The sequence below is a fragment of the Agelaius tricolor genome, unplaced genomic scaffold (assembly GCF_023055355.1).
Source record: "Agelaius tricolor isolate 1412-34295 unplaced genomic scaffold, bAgeTri1.0.p SCAF_6, whole genome shotgun sequence".
NCBI classification, from domain to species: domain Eukaryota; kingdom Metazoa; phylum Chordata; class Aves; order Passeriformes; family Icteridae; genus Agelaius; species Agelaius tricolor.
The window spans coordinates 43,188,892-43,205,136 of record NW_027269266.1 but is presented as its reverse complement, the minus strand read 5'-3'; the positions used below and the strand labels follow the sequence as shown (position 1 = coordinate 43,205,136).

The 16,245-nt window shown below is 41.1% G+C and overlaps 1 long non-coding RNA gene across 1 annotated transcript; it reads left to right on the top strand.

Moving 5' to 3' along the window:
• The first annotated feature begins 1,786 nt into the window (after positions 1 to 1,786).
• Positions 1,787 to 15,767, top strand: LOC139591401 (uncharacterized). Its single transcript, XR_011679634.1, has 5 exons — positions 1,787 to 1,919; positions 2,453 to 2,545; positions 3,608 to 3,714; positions 8,435 to 8,643; positions 15,655 to 15,767. It is a non-coding gene; the product is annotated as an uncharacterized lncRNA (long non-coding RNA).
• Positions 15,768 to 16,245: the final 478 nt, after the last annotated feature.

Sequence of the window (16,245 nt, the reverse complement as noted above, 5' to 3'; positions counted from 1 at the left end):
TCAAGGACATCTTTCCTGTTTGTGTCTCAACTCAGTAATTTTCTTCCCCCTGTTTTTTGCAAGTAAAACTAAAGGTAACTTGAAAAAATTTATGTTGTATTTTATTAGTATTTTACTGTATTAGTATTGTATTGTATTCTATTAGTGAGAAGATGCTGTTTGAGTACCAGATAAATGAAGGACAACAAGAGGGGGAAATCTGGTGTTCTCTAAGGGCTGCAGTTTGTGGGCACTTTTCACTGGACTGATGTAGTACAGAAATGGGAATGTATTCCCACTTACCTGTAATGAGAGGTAAGTGGAACTTGCTTTCTCACTCTCTTATTGAAAGAAGCTGCTTAGCTTATCAATCCTGGTCTAAAGTACCAGGCTTTGCCTGTTGGTTTCATTTCTCATTTGCTTTTCAATTCATTCACAATCAAGATGAAAGTCAGGATTAAACAAAATGCAGTCCTGCCCTTTTCACAGGCGTCTCGCTGTTTTAAATCTGCTGCCACCCACTTTTAGTCTTTTTTTCCTGGAGAAGTAAGAATTTGGTTCCTATCTAGTCAAATAATAAAGAAAAGCATCTCTGTTTTGGGGGGTTTTTAGGACTTTATAAATTGGGTTATTTATCAGAAAAATCAATGTCGTAGAGAAGAGGCCTCCCTTTCTTAGTTAATAATACATCTTTTAGGGTTGACTGTGGACCCAATATGTTTGCAAGCAAAAACAAAAACACATACATGTCCACACAGAACTTCCTTTGAAATAAAAGGAGATTATGAAGGTGGAGAATTTGGGAATCAGATAGATAAGGGGTTCATAGCTAGACCTTTTTGATGGGTGGAATGAATTCTGGTTTTGTTTGAATGCTGAAGGTTTAGTTTATTTGTCCAATAAAATGGTGATGGTATTAGGTGGGTAATTTAGAGATCCCTTGCTGAGATTAGAGTGCTTTTTTGTTAAGTTCTGATAAAACACATGCAAGAGAGAAGATAAATGTCGTAGAGACCTCAAAACAAGGCTATGAAGAAAATCTATGTTACTTCAGGGGTTCAGGAATTGAACAGAGACCTGAATAATATGTGAAGTTCACATGCTGAATGAGATAGGTTCTATGGGATTAAACAAAAAACAATCACTGAACAGAAAAAGGAAAATTGCTTTTAAAAGATTTAAAATAAATCAGAAAGTGAAAACAAATCTACCATCATCAAAAACAAATCTCTTAAGATCACGAAGCTGAAGAAAAAACCCACCTTGTCAGCATAAACTCTGCCTTTAGCCATAACTGCAAATACCTGAGCCTTTGCCCTTGCGGTGGTGGTGGTGACCATGTTAGTCTAAAGACCTCAATTGAAAACCAGATTTTGGCAATAGAGTGTTCTTTCAGTCCCCTGAGATGAAACAAGCTAGAAACAGAGAGTTCCTGACAAAACTCCCACTGGGGCAATTTCTGTTCTCATCGCTGTTTATTGTATTTTTTCACCTTGTAGAAGTGACTGGGGAAATGAAAAAAAGACAGATTTGGTGCCATTGAAAGGGATGACTGCACACCTTAAAGTGAGGCCTATCCTCACATGCTGTTTGGTGTATATTGTTATTTTGCCTCATTAATCTACTGTGCTGTAGATTGCAGACCACAATGGGACAGTGTCTGAGTAATTTTGAAAGCCAAATGTTTTCCTGCAGAAGTGGGAATCTACTTTACATGTATCTGCATATGCTGATCTTCCAGTAATTGTAAGCCAAAGCACAAATCTTTTGATGACTTTAGTTCTGTATCATGACATTCCTTTACAGGATTTACTGGATTATCCCAATTTACTGGCTGAGAGTGCAAGTATTGCAGTACTAATGCTGCTATAACCATTTCTGGAACACTCGAGTAGTTCTGCTCTCGAAATCATTGAGTGTATAATTCATTCCATCGTGTGGTAAGTATGCTTTAGTTACTGTGTACCATACTGCACCCAAGAAAAAGACAAGTGTTTTGAAATGTAGCATGTGTAGAGAATGTAAAATTTTTATTAATCATGTTTTCTTCATGTGCTAAATGGTATGTTTGATATACTTAATTCTATACTCTAAGTATAAAGGCATGCAAGGAAAACAGATGCTTATTTCTGCATCTACAGCCTGATCCATCACCTAACAGCATGAAGAAAAGGTTAGTTTCAGTGCTTCTTTGCTGTTGCACTGGTCTGAGTTTTACATTCTGCCCATCTTAAAGGAGAAAGATTGGATGCCACAGTGGGGTGCATACTCTTGATTACCTTCTCCCTTACCATTTTTCACTAGCTTTGTCTCCATGACTGCCATTGCAATACCAGAACACAAGGCCAGATCTCAGTTCTGCTGCTGTTGCATGCTGTATGATATCATCCACCTTTTATCACTCTAAACTTACTGTTTTCTGAGTCAAAAACTTCATAATGTTTAGTTTCAACTATCTTTTTATTTCCCTTAGGACATGACCTGTTTTAGAGTTGTTTTCTTAAAACCAGCTTGACCTAGCTGCTTCTATGGCCCTGTTGCCCAGGGAATTCTGAGCGCCATATTGGTATTATTTATTTCTTTCTTTTTCTTTTTTTTTCTTCTTTCTCTTTGATATTTTGGAATATCCTAGGAAAAAGAAACACTTTTGTATTTTCCAGTCTTATCACACCAATACAGTGTTGCAGCTGAAGTGAAGCTGCATCTTCTGAGTGGCAGCAGCACCATGTTGGTGTGGGGACTACTGGAAAACCCAAGCCCCCTGTTAGGAATGTTATTCTTTGGGGTGGCTCCAGGAGACAATGCCCTCATATTGCCTTGGGTCCACTCTGCTGGCCCAGTTGGCTGCAAAATTACTTCCAAGGACACCAGGGTTTTATGATGATGAAAATCTGCTCCTGGACTTCCCCTCTCATAAATTCACTGGGCCGCGTCCTGGAGAATCTTTACTAATTGAAGATTTTGATTAGTGGTCTGTAGTATTGCAAATGTTTATCTCTCATTGAGATGGATTCTTTCTTTTGGGTCTTATGTCTGAGTTAAGGACAAGGATTTGGAAGGTTCCTTCTTTGGGGTTATTGCTGATCCTCTAAAAGTGAAATTGTCCCAGGTGACCTCCCCCACCACCATGCTGTCCTCCATTTTATTTTATAGGCCCTCAAAGGAGAAAAGAATTCTTTATGAATATTCTCAGTGAGGAATAAGCAGGAGGAGACAGTAACCTGGAAAAGTTGATAAAGTCTTATATGATAAAAGCATTAAAGAACAGTGAAAGAGGTATCTGCCTTTACAGGAAATTACATAGTGACAGAGTTTTCCATTAGTTAACAGCTTCTAGCACTAAATGCCTTAAACCAGCTCTTAAAGTAGCAAACAGTTGAGTGTTTTTTAAAATTTAACTTTAATCACCAGATCTTGGCTCTATTCCCAGCAAAGAAACAAACAAAATAACTTGATTGTGGGCTTTAAAAAAATTCAGATTTGCTTTCTGATGTTTGATTTCTACTTGGAGAAAAATAATAATTCCTCAAGTCATCAGCTTCATTCTGAGATTAAATGGAATAGAACTGAATCCTCTCTGGGCCTAATGGGATGCTTCTCTGCCCTTGCTTTTCCTTGTTTTCTGCAGGGTATGTGGATATTGGAGATGTGGGCTGGAACCCTCACAGTCGTGTTTCTAAGCATGAAACAGGATTTGTTTTATGTGCCTGCAAGGCAACACAAAGGCTAAGGATGGTGAGTAGTGTGACAGTCTGGGAGGACTGGGGAGGGCACAGCCTGGTGCAATCTTGCCCCTCGAGCCTACTGGCTGGACTAAGGAATGAAGGAATTTTCATGCTACATATCCATGTACCAGTACCTGGTGGCCTTTCAGATGGATTCCAGCTATGGGCTCTCCAGTACAAGATGGATGTACTGGAGATAATCCACTGAAGGACAATTGAGAGGATTAGGGGACAAGAGCATTTCTCCTAATAAGAAAGTCTGAGAGACTGGGGATTGCTTAGGCTGAAAAGATGGCTTGAGGGGATTTTAATGATCTATGAGTACCTGAAAGAAGAGCACACAGAGAACGGAGACAGGCTTTTTTCAGTGGTGCCCAGGGGCAGGACTAGTGCAGTGGGCATAAACTGAAACACTCTTTTTGCTACTGGGGTGACTGGGCACAGGTTGCCTGGAGATCCTGTGGATGGTTCAGTCTTGAACATAATCAAAAGTCCTCTAGACATGGACCTGGGCAGCTGGCTCTAGGCAGCCTTGCTTGAGCAGGGAGATTGGACCAAATGACCTCCACAGGCCCTTTCCAATGTCAACTATTCTGTAATTCTGGGATTTGTACTAGTAAATAAAAATATCCATGTCAGTTCTTTGGCTCTTAGGCAAGTGGTATGTCATAGGTCATGCCCATACCAGCTGAATTCTCTTTTCCCTGCTGAACACAGTGCCTTCATCTATGCTGTGTCCTGGAGTAATGTGGACCTCCTGAGAGGTCAGAGCGGCTGATACATGGCCAGAGCCAAAACTTTGCCTGGCAAAGTGCTAATGAGCTGGACTGCATCCATGACTAAGGACTGTGTTGAGCCTAAGGCCAGTGTATGTTCTATTTGCTAATAGAAACACTGCCTATCAAACCTATTCTCCATAGTCCAACCACATTAAAGGAAATCCTCATAATCACATTTAATGTACAGGTTTCTACCCTCTGCATTTGTTCCTCATTCATAGACATTGAAAGCATCCTCCACTCTGCCTTGCCTTATGACTCTCTTGACTCTCACCATAGCCTGTGCTTCCTAGAGCTGTCCTGATCCTGATCCTGATCCTGTCTAGGGGTTTTTCCTGTGCTTTCAGAAATCATCATTCGGTTCAAGGGATTTTACTGGAAATTTGGTGCTGAGGCACCTGTTTTCCTTAACAGGTACTTGAGGCTGCGTAGCTCTACCCCTGGACTTAGTACCTGGTTTGTGTTGCATGGGGAATTGATTGCAAAGGTGTGAAGCAAGTCAATTACATTCCTAATGGATACTTACTGTGGAGGCTAATGCTGGCACAGCTTCCCAGCTGCTGCCTCCACTGCAGGGAGAGGGGAGGAATCCAGGAAGAGAAGGGCAATGAAGAGAAACCATGGAAAAAAAGAGACAAATACAAAAGTAGGAGGAGCACAACAAAGAATAAAAAAAAAAAAAAAGGAAATATTATAAAAAAGGAAGTAGTTCTTGTAGTTCTAGTAGTCTAGTTTCTTCTAGAAAGAAACCTGTGCCTAGCAGAACAGAGAAAGGAAACAGAGCAATGTGATGGAATAAACAGAAAAATAGAAGGAAAAGGGAAAAAGAAAAATGTGTTCTTTCTTGACATTCTTTTTCCTATTAGCACTGCTCTAAGAACTGTATAAATAGTCACATTCCTATATTTGTGTTTTGCAGTAGTTCTACTACAAATTTTATAGCTTTCAACAGTATTTTAGATGAAGCAGAAGGAGCTTGTGGCATTTTTCTTCCTTTGTGTCCCCCAGAGCCCTCTCAACATTTCCTATGTTCTGCTGACAGAAGGCAGTAGGGTTACTTGGCACCCTTCACCCACTAGATTAAGTACAAATGCATTTTGGCAGTGATTCCTGGTAAACTGCATATGTTTTGCACATGGCCCCTTCCCTGTCAAGTTTTGGGTAATATTCTGCTAGTTTTCTCTCTCATTTATGTTTCCTTTCCCTGTGCAGCTGGAACGTGTGAGCATGAGTATTGGTATAGTGCTTATCTTTTGTTAGTTTACTGTGTGTTTAAAGCTCATCCATGCTGGTATTTTTGCCTTCCTCTTCTTTGCCTTATCTGAAGAATCCTTTTTTCCTGTGTTACACAGGAAAAAAGTTAGAAGCTTCTGCACAAGGCAACATGTTTTACGAGGCACCAGCCAGGCACTGAGAAAATGTTTATTTTGTTATGTTTATTGAGTGCACCGATTCTGTGCTATTTGCACCCAGGCTGTGTACCCTTTTCCTCATTCTTGAAGAGTGTGTGAGATTTTGTTTTTTCTGAAGAAAGGGGAAAACAAAGAGATTATGTATTTGCTTACGATTCCAAACCTCTCATGCAGCTTGTGTTGTGCACAAGCTCTTCTTTCAGTGTTGATCCAGTCTGTTTCTGGAGCTTGGTTTTCAGTCTTTGTGATATTTTAGTTTTTGTGGTATCTTCTTCTCTCTCCATTTTTCACTGCTTGCTTGGCCAAAGAACAATTAACTCAACATCTTTGTGCAGATAGTTCAAATCCAGAGGATCTGTAGAATAAGGAAGTCCTTCAGAGAGTGTCTTCCTTGTACCATTTCAAACACTGCTACTGTGGTAAAAAAATCTTACGAGTTACAAAGTGATGTCTTTTAGTCCTGAGAGATGTAGGCATTCTGACTGATAGTTTCTGTCCCTTTAATGAAGAGTTCTTCTCTCTATATCTCACTTTTAGTACAAAGATTTAAGGAATCCATGCTTTGACAAGATATTTCACTCTTACCATCTTTATTGTTCATTTGAACTTTGAGTGGTACAGCAACACAAAAAATAATTAAAGCTTCTCACTTCCCAAGCTATTCTTTATGTAACTTTTAAGAGCACTAAATGAATATCGGGTAGCTCATCATATCTGAGCTTTTATTAAAGGAAGGGGACTATTTCATTAACTGTCTAGCTCTAAGATTTTTTGCTGGCATTGTTAGACCAAAAATCTTGCATGGTTACACAAAATCTTCCATATACAATGTTGTTGTTCCTGAAGAATCTTTGAGTGCCTAATTGGATTATTTTCTTATGTGCATGCTTCTTTGAAAGGATTGCCAGCAGTCACCTCCAGTGTGGTGATTAGCAATGCATAGGCTTTTTCTGTTTTCCTGTCCTGGTTGTGTTAATTGGGAAATGCAACAACAGCATGGGAATACAGGAAATCTGTCACGCCAGCAGAGATGCAAAGGTGCTTACACTGGCACAGCCTGAGAATATGTATGGGATGGAATGCATGTGTGGGACTGCTCTTCCTGCCCAAGTAGTGGGAAGGGAAGGAGCTGACCAGGACACCTCTGGTCTTACTTGTGTAGCTGTGGACACTGTGGCCCGTTCTGCTGATGTGGCCAAAGACAATGTGGGAGTGACTTGGCAGGTGAGTACACACTCCAGACCTGCTCCAAGAGGTGCTGAGCTGTAGTTAGAGGGTCACAAATGCCACAGAGTACCTTTGAGAGTTTGGGGTTTATTTATCTTTGGACCATATTATATTTATTAGTTTTATTAAATAAATAATAACCTAGTGGAAAAATATAGATATTTGGCTAGGAAACAGTTGTTGAAAGCATATGAGCATTTTAACCTCACTCCCTTTGGGACAAAAATGGACCCCCAAATCCTGCATTTTTTAACTCTCCTACTCAAAACCTGACAAAGTGTTTGCTCCTGCTGTATTTAAATATAAAGGAATGAGAATTCATACAGAATATAGTTGCTGCTGCAAATAATTTCCCTTTAATTTTTCCACCATTCTTAGTGGGAATTATACCAAACCTTTTTCAGGCACATAGCAGATTGTGGGACCTATCACTCTTGATATTTGAATTTATTTTGTTTCTACCAAGTGTGTATGTTGCTATGAAAAAAGATCTGTTAGTTGTGTCCTTCCTAGAAAATGCAGTTCTGATGAGGCCTGTACATAGTTCTTGGTTGTATTACTTTTTAAGTCAAAACCTTTATGGAAATAACACTTTGAAGATTTGAAGTAAATAGATGTACTGGACAAGAGCTGAAGGCAGTTAGAAATGTGGTGGTGTGACCAGCCATTAATGTATTGTAGATCTCTGGGTAAATTTGATGCTACAGGCTAATTGCAGTAGCTGTACCACTTTGTTTTCAAATGAGAGTCCTCTTCTATACTGCTGGAGGTTTTACTTCATTCTCTTTTATTTGTTAGCTGGTGTTTTGTTGTTTGTTTTTTTTTTTAACTGAAACAATTTACATTGCTAGTGTATTGAAAATGACTTGAAGCCAAGTAACAAGCATTTTATGGCTTCTTTTTTTTTGTATTTACTTTCACAGCATTAAAACATAAGGACATGCCTGAATAATTCATATTTATTTTACTGAGGCATTCTCACAAGCAATCAAAAGCTTTCTTAATGGTTTGCTTAGACAGTGATTGGATTGCCTAGACAGTCTCTGCTTGGAACCTTTGATTTGCAGTGCCCTACCAATGTGCTAATGTGGTTTTCTTTCTAGCTGTCTCCGTCATACCAAATCATTTCCCTACCTATAAACTCATAAATACTTTTTCTTCTTTGGCTCTGTCAATTCCTATGAATATTTCTTGCTGCTGCAAGTTGATCCACATGGTTGTGTTTGAGAGCATCCTTTTCTCTTTGACTTTGCCACAGATATGCAATCATCTAAAGAAAAACTCTACTTAATTTGCATGTGTTTCTCTGCAGGAGATGAGCCATATCTACATGATATTATGCATCTTATTCTAGCTGTATCTTCCTACCTGCACTGTCTGACCATACTGGATTTATGAGGGAAGATTTTGGTATCAGAGTGGCTACAGGGTTGAATTCTGTGAGAAGGGACCAGGGGCTGCACCTGTATTGGACAGAGGCAGTTCCAGCCAGCTCTTAAATGGACCCACTGCTGCCCAAAGGTGAGCCCATCACTGATAGCACTGGAGTGATACATGTTGAAGAAAGGGTAAAAACCACTGTGCAGCAGCTGTGAGAGAGGAGTGAGTTAAATGGAAGGGGAACAGTCCTGCAGCACCAAGGTCAAGTAAGGAGAGGGAGGAGGTGTTCCAGCCACCAGAGCAGAAGTTTCTCTGCTCCCTGTGGCAAGACCATAGCAAAGCAGGTCGTGTCCCTGCAGCCCACAAAGCTGATGGATGTGTCCTGAAGAAAGCTGCAGCCCATGTAGAGGCCACATTCTTCTGGCAGGAGGTGAAACTCATGCAGAGGAACACACACAGGGCCTGTGACCCATGGGGGACACATGCTGGAACACTCTGCTCCTGAAGTGCTGTACCCCATAGAAAAGACCCATGATGAAGCAGTTCCTGAAGAGCTGCAGGTCATGAGAGAGACCCACACTGGAGCACTTAGTGAAGGACTGTATCCTGTGGGAGGATCTCATGCTGGAGTAGGGAACAGTGTGAGGATAGAAGAGGCAACAGAAATGAAGTGTCATCAACTGATGGTAACCCCCCCTTCTTCATCCACTGGCATCTCTCAGAACAGGGTGAGCAGTAGAAGAGTTAGGAGTGAAGTTGAGCCTGGGAGTGGAAGGAAAATGGGTTTTATTTTGTTCTAGTTTATTTTTTGGAGGGAGGGGGGGTGTGGGGTGATATTCTTTTCACCATCCCACTCTATTTTTAATTATCAATGAAGTAAATTAATCTTCCCAAGCCCAATCTGTTTTGACTGTGATGTAATTGTCGAGTTATCTCACTGTTCTTAACTCGTAAGATTTTTAATCTTGTTTTCTCCTGATCAGGCTACAGAGGGGGTGTGAGAGAGTGGCTTGGTGGACACCTCTCACTCAACCAAGGTTAACCAATCACCTCTACCTGAAAGTGTCCTTTGTGGTCTTTTGGGCAGACCCTAATTAGGGTTTTACTTTACTGAGCATTTACAAAGAAATGTAGCCAGATGTCAAGAAGGTACGAATTCTTCCTCACTCCCTAGTTTGCACTTTGTATTTGAATACACAGAGAAGATGAACAAAACTCGTGGGTTCTGGCACCCAATTTGAACTTGTGTAAAATCTGACTCCTAACTTCCAGCTGTTTTCTTGAGCAATAAGCAGAACAGTGTGGCTATGAAAGGGCTTCTTCCTAAATAATTTATATCTGTTTTAGCCAGAAGTCTGCCTTTGTCTACCTACTGAAACTAATTGTCCGGGCTAAAATCTCAGCTTATTCTGATGCATTTCTTAAATCCTCCATCTCAGTGAGTGTCTCACGTCTCAATGAATGACATTCTTTTCACTTTGACATTCTCATACTGGGCAACGAGCAGTGGTGGTGCAATGTTTGTTGACACATTAACTGCTAATAGTAACATTTACTTTAGGCTGAGACAGCCATGAAATTTCTTAGATAAGATGAGATAAGATGAAATGAAAACCATCTTTTAAAAGGGGTCTCTGTTCCCAATAAGATATATTTCTTGCAACAGAAATATAGGCAGTGTGCCAAAATACTGTCTGAAACAAAAATATTCTGGTATTGCTTGGTGGGGGAAGAGTTGCTATTCCAGGCAAACAAATTGCTATTGTTGAGTATCTGAATCACAGCCTTTTTCTGCTGAAAAATAAGCTTTGTATATGTACGTAATTAATGAAGCCTGAAAAGTCTGCTTCTTCCCTTGCAAGTCTTGGAATGGAATGGGAGGATACCCACTGCCTTTCTCCTATTCCCACTAGCTCAACCTAGGCTGATGGCTTGTAAAACCAAACATCTCCATTTGCTGCTCAAATTGCAGAGCAAGGGATTCCATTCAGTGGACAGTCTGAGCAGCAGAGACAAAAAACACCTAAATGCCTCTGTCTCTAATTTGGTGTGAGTTCTCGAGTTCCTAGTAAAGGCTGAGCCAAACGTTTTCGGTAGGAAGAGCTAAAAATCAAGCTCAAATGAGTCTGCAGAACAGGTCTGCACCTGGCTTATTTTCCCCTCAGTGAAAGCCAGTCCCTCAATGACATGTCCATGGTCTTTCCACAGTATCAAGGTAGAATGAAGTGCTTTAGCTGAGATAATTTCTTGCTGTGCCATAATGTAGTCTAGTTGGCTGTTGCCTACTGTCAAATGCTGAAAACAGAAGCTCCTTTTTGGAATGGAAGTACCTTATTTGTGTGTACTAGCAAGTCTTTCCATGTCTGAAAGCTACCAGCAGGAAATTACTGCTGCTGCTGAATGGAGGGAGATTGAGCATACGGCAGGTGAAGCAGTTTGTTTCAGGGTTCAGTCTAATTTAATTGCACAACTACATGCAAGAATGAGGCATTAAATCTGAGGCTCTAACATCATCAAAAAATTTCCACTTGTGATGTTGATGTGATACAATGGCTTCAGTTGCTTGAAACTGAGCATATTTTGATAAAAAGTGAAGGAATGAGGGGAAGGTAAAGTGGGTTGTTTTGTGTGAAAGTACTAATATGCTCCAGAAGACATAGTGGAGACTTTTAAATCTCCAGTTCACTCCCAAGTGACTTGATTTTAATAGCCTGTCCAAACCAAATTGATATTCCTTTCATATTCTGAAGTCCTTCAGAGTATTCAGATTCCACAGGCATTTGTTATGCAACCTAATTAATATGGCTGTACTTAATCCAAAGAATAAATTGATGAAGTTTTACAAAGGCTCATACTTGATAGCAAAACTATTGGTTTTTCAAATAAAGCAAGTACAGAAAGTCACAAACAAATTAATTTTCTAAGAGAATCATTGTAAAAGACATGAGCAGTGCTCAGTGACCTTTATATTGTATCCGACCATTGTTTAGAGTAGAAACTGTTTGAGTTTGTTCGTTCTGAGTATGGTGCAGCCACTGGCCTCCTGTCTAACTTTCTCAGGCAGATGTTCCAGAGGAGCAAGGGAGCTTAATTCCCTTTCCCAATTAGTACTACCCTATGCAGCATGGGAAAGCTCCCCACACAACTTTCTGTCTCAGCCAGCAGGTATGGAGTGACTACATCAGTGGATGAGGAAGAGTTAAGGGTGTCATCTATCTGGATGACATACTGCTGGATGAAGAGATTGAGAGCAGCCCTGGGGAGAAGGACTTAGGGGTGCTGGTTGATGAGAGGCTGGACATAAGCTGGCAGTGTGAACTTGCAGCCAAAAAGCCAAACATGAGCTAGGCTGCATCCAAAGCAGCATAGCCAGCAGGGTGAGAGAGGGGATTCTGCCCCTCTGCTCTGCTCTGGTGAGACCTCACCTGGAGTGCTGTGTCCAGCTCTTGGGTACTCAGTACAGGAAAGACATGGACTAGTTAGAGCAGATCTAGAGGAGGACAACAAAAATTATCGGAGGGATAGAATAGCTTTCCTATGAGGAAAGACTGAGAGCACTGGGGTTGTTCAGCCTGGAGAAGAGATGGCTCTGGGGAGCCATTACTGGGGCCTTTCAGTACTTAGATGGGGACAAACTTCTTAGCTGGGCCTGTTGCAATACAAGGGGTAATGGTTTGAAAGTATCAGAGGGTAGATTTAGAGTAGATATAAGAATTCATTCATGATGAGGGTGGTGAAAATGCAACAGGTTGCCCAGAGACAGTGTAGATGCTCCGTTCCTGGGACAATTTAAATCCAATTGGGTGAAACTGAGCAACCTGATCTAGTTGAAGATGTTCATTGCAGAGAAGCTGGACTAAATGCCAGCCCAAGTGATTCTGTGATTCTAGTCTATATTTTATCTTTGACTATGTCTGGAGTATTTTCTCTAAACAGTTATTTGAACATTTTACTATGTGTTTACTGTGACTTGTCTCAGTGGTTCTACATCAGCTATGGAGCATTATATTTTGTGGGGTGCTGTTCTGCTTGCCACACAGGTGAGAGACATGGTGGAGTGCATCACACAGCTTCCTTCTGCTGTCTGCCTCTTTAAATCATGAATGCAGAAAGGGAAGGTGATATGGTGTCAATGTGGGTCCTGCCCCACATAAGATCAAGGCCTACTTAAATCCTGAAGATGGGAAGCATGGCCATGCTCTGCTATTTAGCCATAATCTGTGAGAGCTGTATATTGTCCAGTGAAACACTCTTCAGATTCCATGACACAATGTCTGTGACACTCACTGGACAAGCAGTAAGTGCCATAGACACTGGCAACCACGACAATCAAGAATTAAGTTGGCCTTGAGTCTCCCAGGACATGTTCATGTGTCATGGTTTGACGCTGGCGCAATGTTAGTGTTTTTAGGAAAAAATATTCTTTTTAGTGTCTACTGTGAGATGTGACTAGAAAGAGAGCAAAGCAGGCTTTAGCTTAGGAATAAAGGAAGAAAAAACTTTATTAATTTACAATATATAAAAGAAACACACAGAACTCATGAAATGAAGTTTCACGAATGAAAACTTTCTAAAAACATTCTTCTTTCCCCCACTAAATTTTTAACACATCACAGTAAGACAAAACTTAGGATTTTCAATTCAGTTACTACTCTTCAGATAATGAACTTCTAGTTCATTAAGACTTTTCAGATAATTAACTCTCAGTTTATCAAGAAGAGAGGAGTCTTTCTTGTATTATAGGCTTCCTTAGGAAACACAGTTGAAACTTTTGGTGTTTTTATGTTACATGTGGCACTGCTTGGAGAACATTTGCTATCGTGACTACTTCTTTCTATGTCTAGTGCTCTTACTACTGCACATGGACCAGGGCTGCTTCTAGGGCTCTTTTTTAAGGATGCTTTGCTTAGTTCTAAAAAAGCTACAGTCTCTTACTTTTGGGACACTAGTCTCTTTTAAATTCACTTTCTGGGGCTGAGGGATCTTGAGAACAGAGATCTTCACTGAAGATTGAGGGCTTTACTACCTCCTCACCCATCATCTCTGTCTGTTCACGCTATTCTTTTCCATAACATCACTGCACTCTCTTGGCTTTAAGCCATTGCCTTTCTCTAAATGCAGTCTCTGTGTCACAGGAAAAAAAAAAAAGGTTCTGTCCATGGCTATACAAGAAAAATCTAGCCAAAGGCCACTCCATCATCTCCTCTTAGGATTCTTCTCTACTTCTTTGGACATCTTTCACTTGCACAGACTTTCATCACACTTGCTTATTTCTTCTTATTTCATCTCTATCTCATTTCTTATTCAGATCTAGGAGAATTAGTATTTGTAAGGTTTCCATCATCCAAGAAAAGGGTTAAAATCTCGGGCTCTGCCTGCTCAGAACTCTCCCAAGGCTGCCAGGCACCTCCTCACTGCACCCCACTCCACCCTTCTCCTTGTCCGCCGGCCTTGCTGCCAGCACAAGATATCAAGTTTCAAGGTGGCACAAGCACAGGCACAGGCCTCTCTGTCTCTCCTGAGGGCGGGCTGCCCGATGCTTCTCAGTGTTCCTCCCCCTTCCATCCTGCAGGGGCCTTCACCTCCCTTATCTGTCCAAGGCCCTGGCCTACCTCACCCAGCCGCATGGCTTCCCCTTGCCCACCCAGCCCGCAGCTGGGCCGCGGAGGTCTGATCTCTGACACCCACCTGAACCAAGAGACTTTCCCCTGGGAGTTCTCTGCTTTTAACCCCTTCTGTTCTCAGAGGTGTATCCATGTTCTCAGGGGCCACACCCGGTCAATATTCAAATCTGAGCACCTATTGGTTTGACTACTAAACTCTTAAAAAACTTACTTCCTTTTCAAATTAGGACATCATGGTAAGACTGGGATTTCTGCTGGTGAGCAGAAATAAGCTCCTAAGCAGCAGGATCTTATGCTTTTCCATAAAGGAGAAAAAGATGGGAGCAAGCACAACTGTAGCACAGGTAGGGGCAGGAGCCTTGAGATAAAGCTCAGCAGAGCTTCTACTCAAACTCCTTGCAGCTGAGCTCCAAGGCTGACCGAGGCTTCTCAAACAGCTCTGTCTTCTCAGGATAATGGAGTTCAGTGCAGGCAGCTCATTCCCAGGATGAGTAACGTGGTGTGCTTCAGACACTGGACTTTGCAAGCAGATGCTTACAACTTCAGCCTGGGGTAACAGTGCTGCTTCAAGGGACTAGCACGTACCCAAACTGCTTTGAAATATTTTCTGAGGCTGTATGTTGTTGCATGATTTAAGTTGTTGGGGAAGAAGCTGGGTATTAACAGCAGTGATAATCTGGCATTGAGCCATGGCTGGAACATGGGGGCACTACCAGCCCTTAGTGTCCCTGACTAGCCTCACCTGTGGCCTCCACCCATGCCTTCTGCTTGTAACCCCAGGAGCTCCATTTGAGCTGGGGCTTGGCACTCACTCCTACTCTGAGCTACGTAACAGGTATACCTAGCTCTAGTCTTGTCTCTGGTCATGCTTCTTAGAGCATTTCTGGGTCAGTGTTTTAGGTGCCTTTGTCCCTAGTCCTTTTGGGTTTTTTTGATGAATATTGGGCCCACTCTGCAACATTATCTCTAGCCCTGTTTGGCCTGATCTGCTGTATGTGTTCCCAGGTCATACCCTGGACTGGTTCACTACCTTGCTTTGTCTGAGACTATAAATAGACTCTGTTATTATCACCGTGCCTGCCTGCTCTGTTCAACCCCTCTGGGAACATGTCTTGATGAGTGAGGGCACTTCCAGTGTTGTGGTCACCTTTGGTTCCTGGCTTATTATGCCTTGTGGAGCTGCTCACTGCTCTCATACAAATAAAATGAAATTGCAGGGCTGTCAGTTTTATTCTCCTTTTTTTTTCCTGTGAGTACACAGTCCAAATAATTTAGGATGTCCTTTTATATAAAATTAACAAGAAAATCTACAATGACTCTAAGTGAAGAATAAAGGATAACACTAAAGAAGAGTAACAAACAGTTCCAATTGTTACATACCTACCACTCTGAATATAGTCTGATATTCATATCTAAATATGATATATGCTTTTATATACTTGTGAAAAATCTTTGGCAGTAGGTTTTTGACAGTGCTGTGTACTCCAACAGTCCCTTTCAAGCAATTTTTTTCTTTTATTCTATTCAGCTGTGAAGATTCCCTTCAGGGAGCCTCTCTGAACTACGGTAGCTATGGTCCAGAAGGAAAAAGAGCCCTTCAAGAATAAAATAAGGGATACTTCATTCTACTTCTGTAAAAGGTAATGATAATTATTATGGAAAGAACTTGTACTATACTGAAGGAGATGAGTTTTTTTAATTTAAGAAAAAAAGGCTAAAGCTGACAGATTCTGGATCCTGCAAGGTAAGGAGGAAAAGAAGGATGAGTCTGTGGTGCAGGCTCACAGGGGAGGCTGACCATACAGCAGATCACACTGTGAACACACAGTACACTCCTTTAATTTTTGGCTGTTGTGTTTGTTTGTGTTTTATTTTTTAATGCTGAAAATTTTTCAATTATTTTTTTAAATGGTTTCCTACTGTGCAAAACTTGCTTATTTCTCAGTCGTTCAAAGCAATAACCCAATTTATGCCTTCAGTTTTGGGCTTTGACTGTAAGCTGTGATGGACAGAATAATGGTGGTAAAGCTTGTTTCTGAAGTAACCTCTAGTCTTCAAGTGCTAAAAGAGAAGCAAGAAGATATACCAAAGATTTTAAAATGCTGTTTCCATGACATTA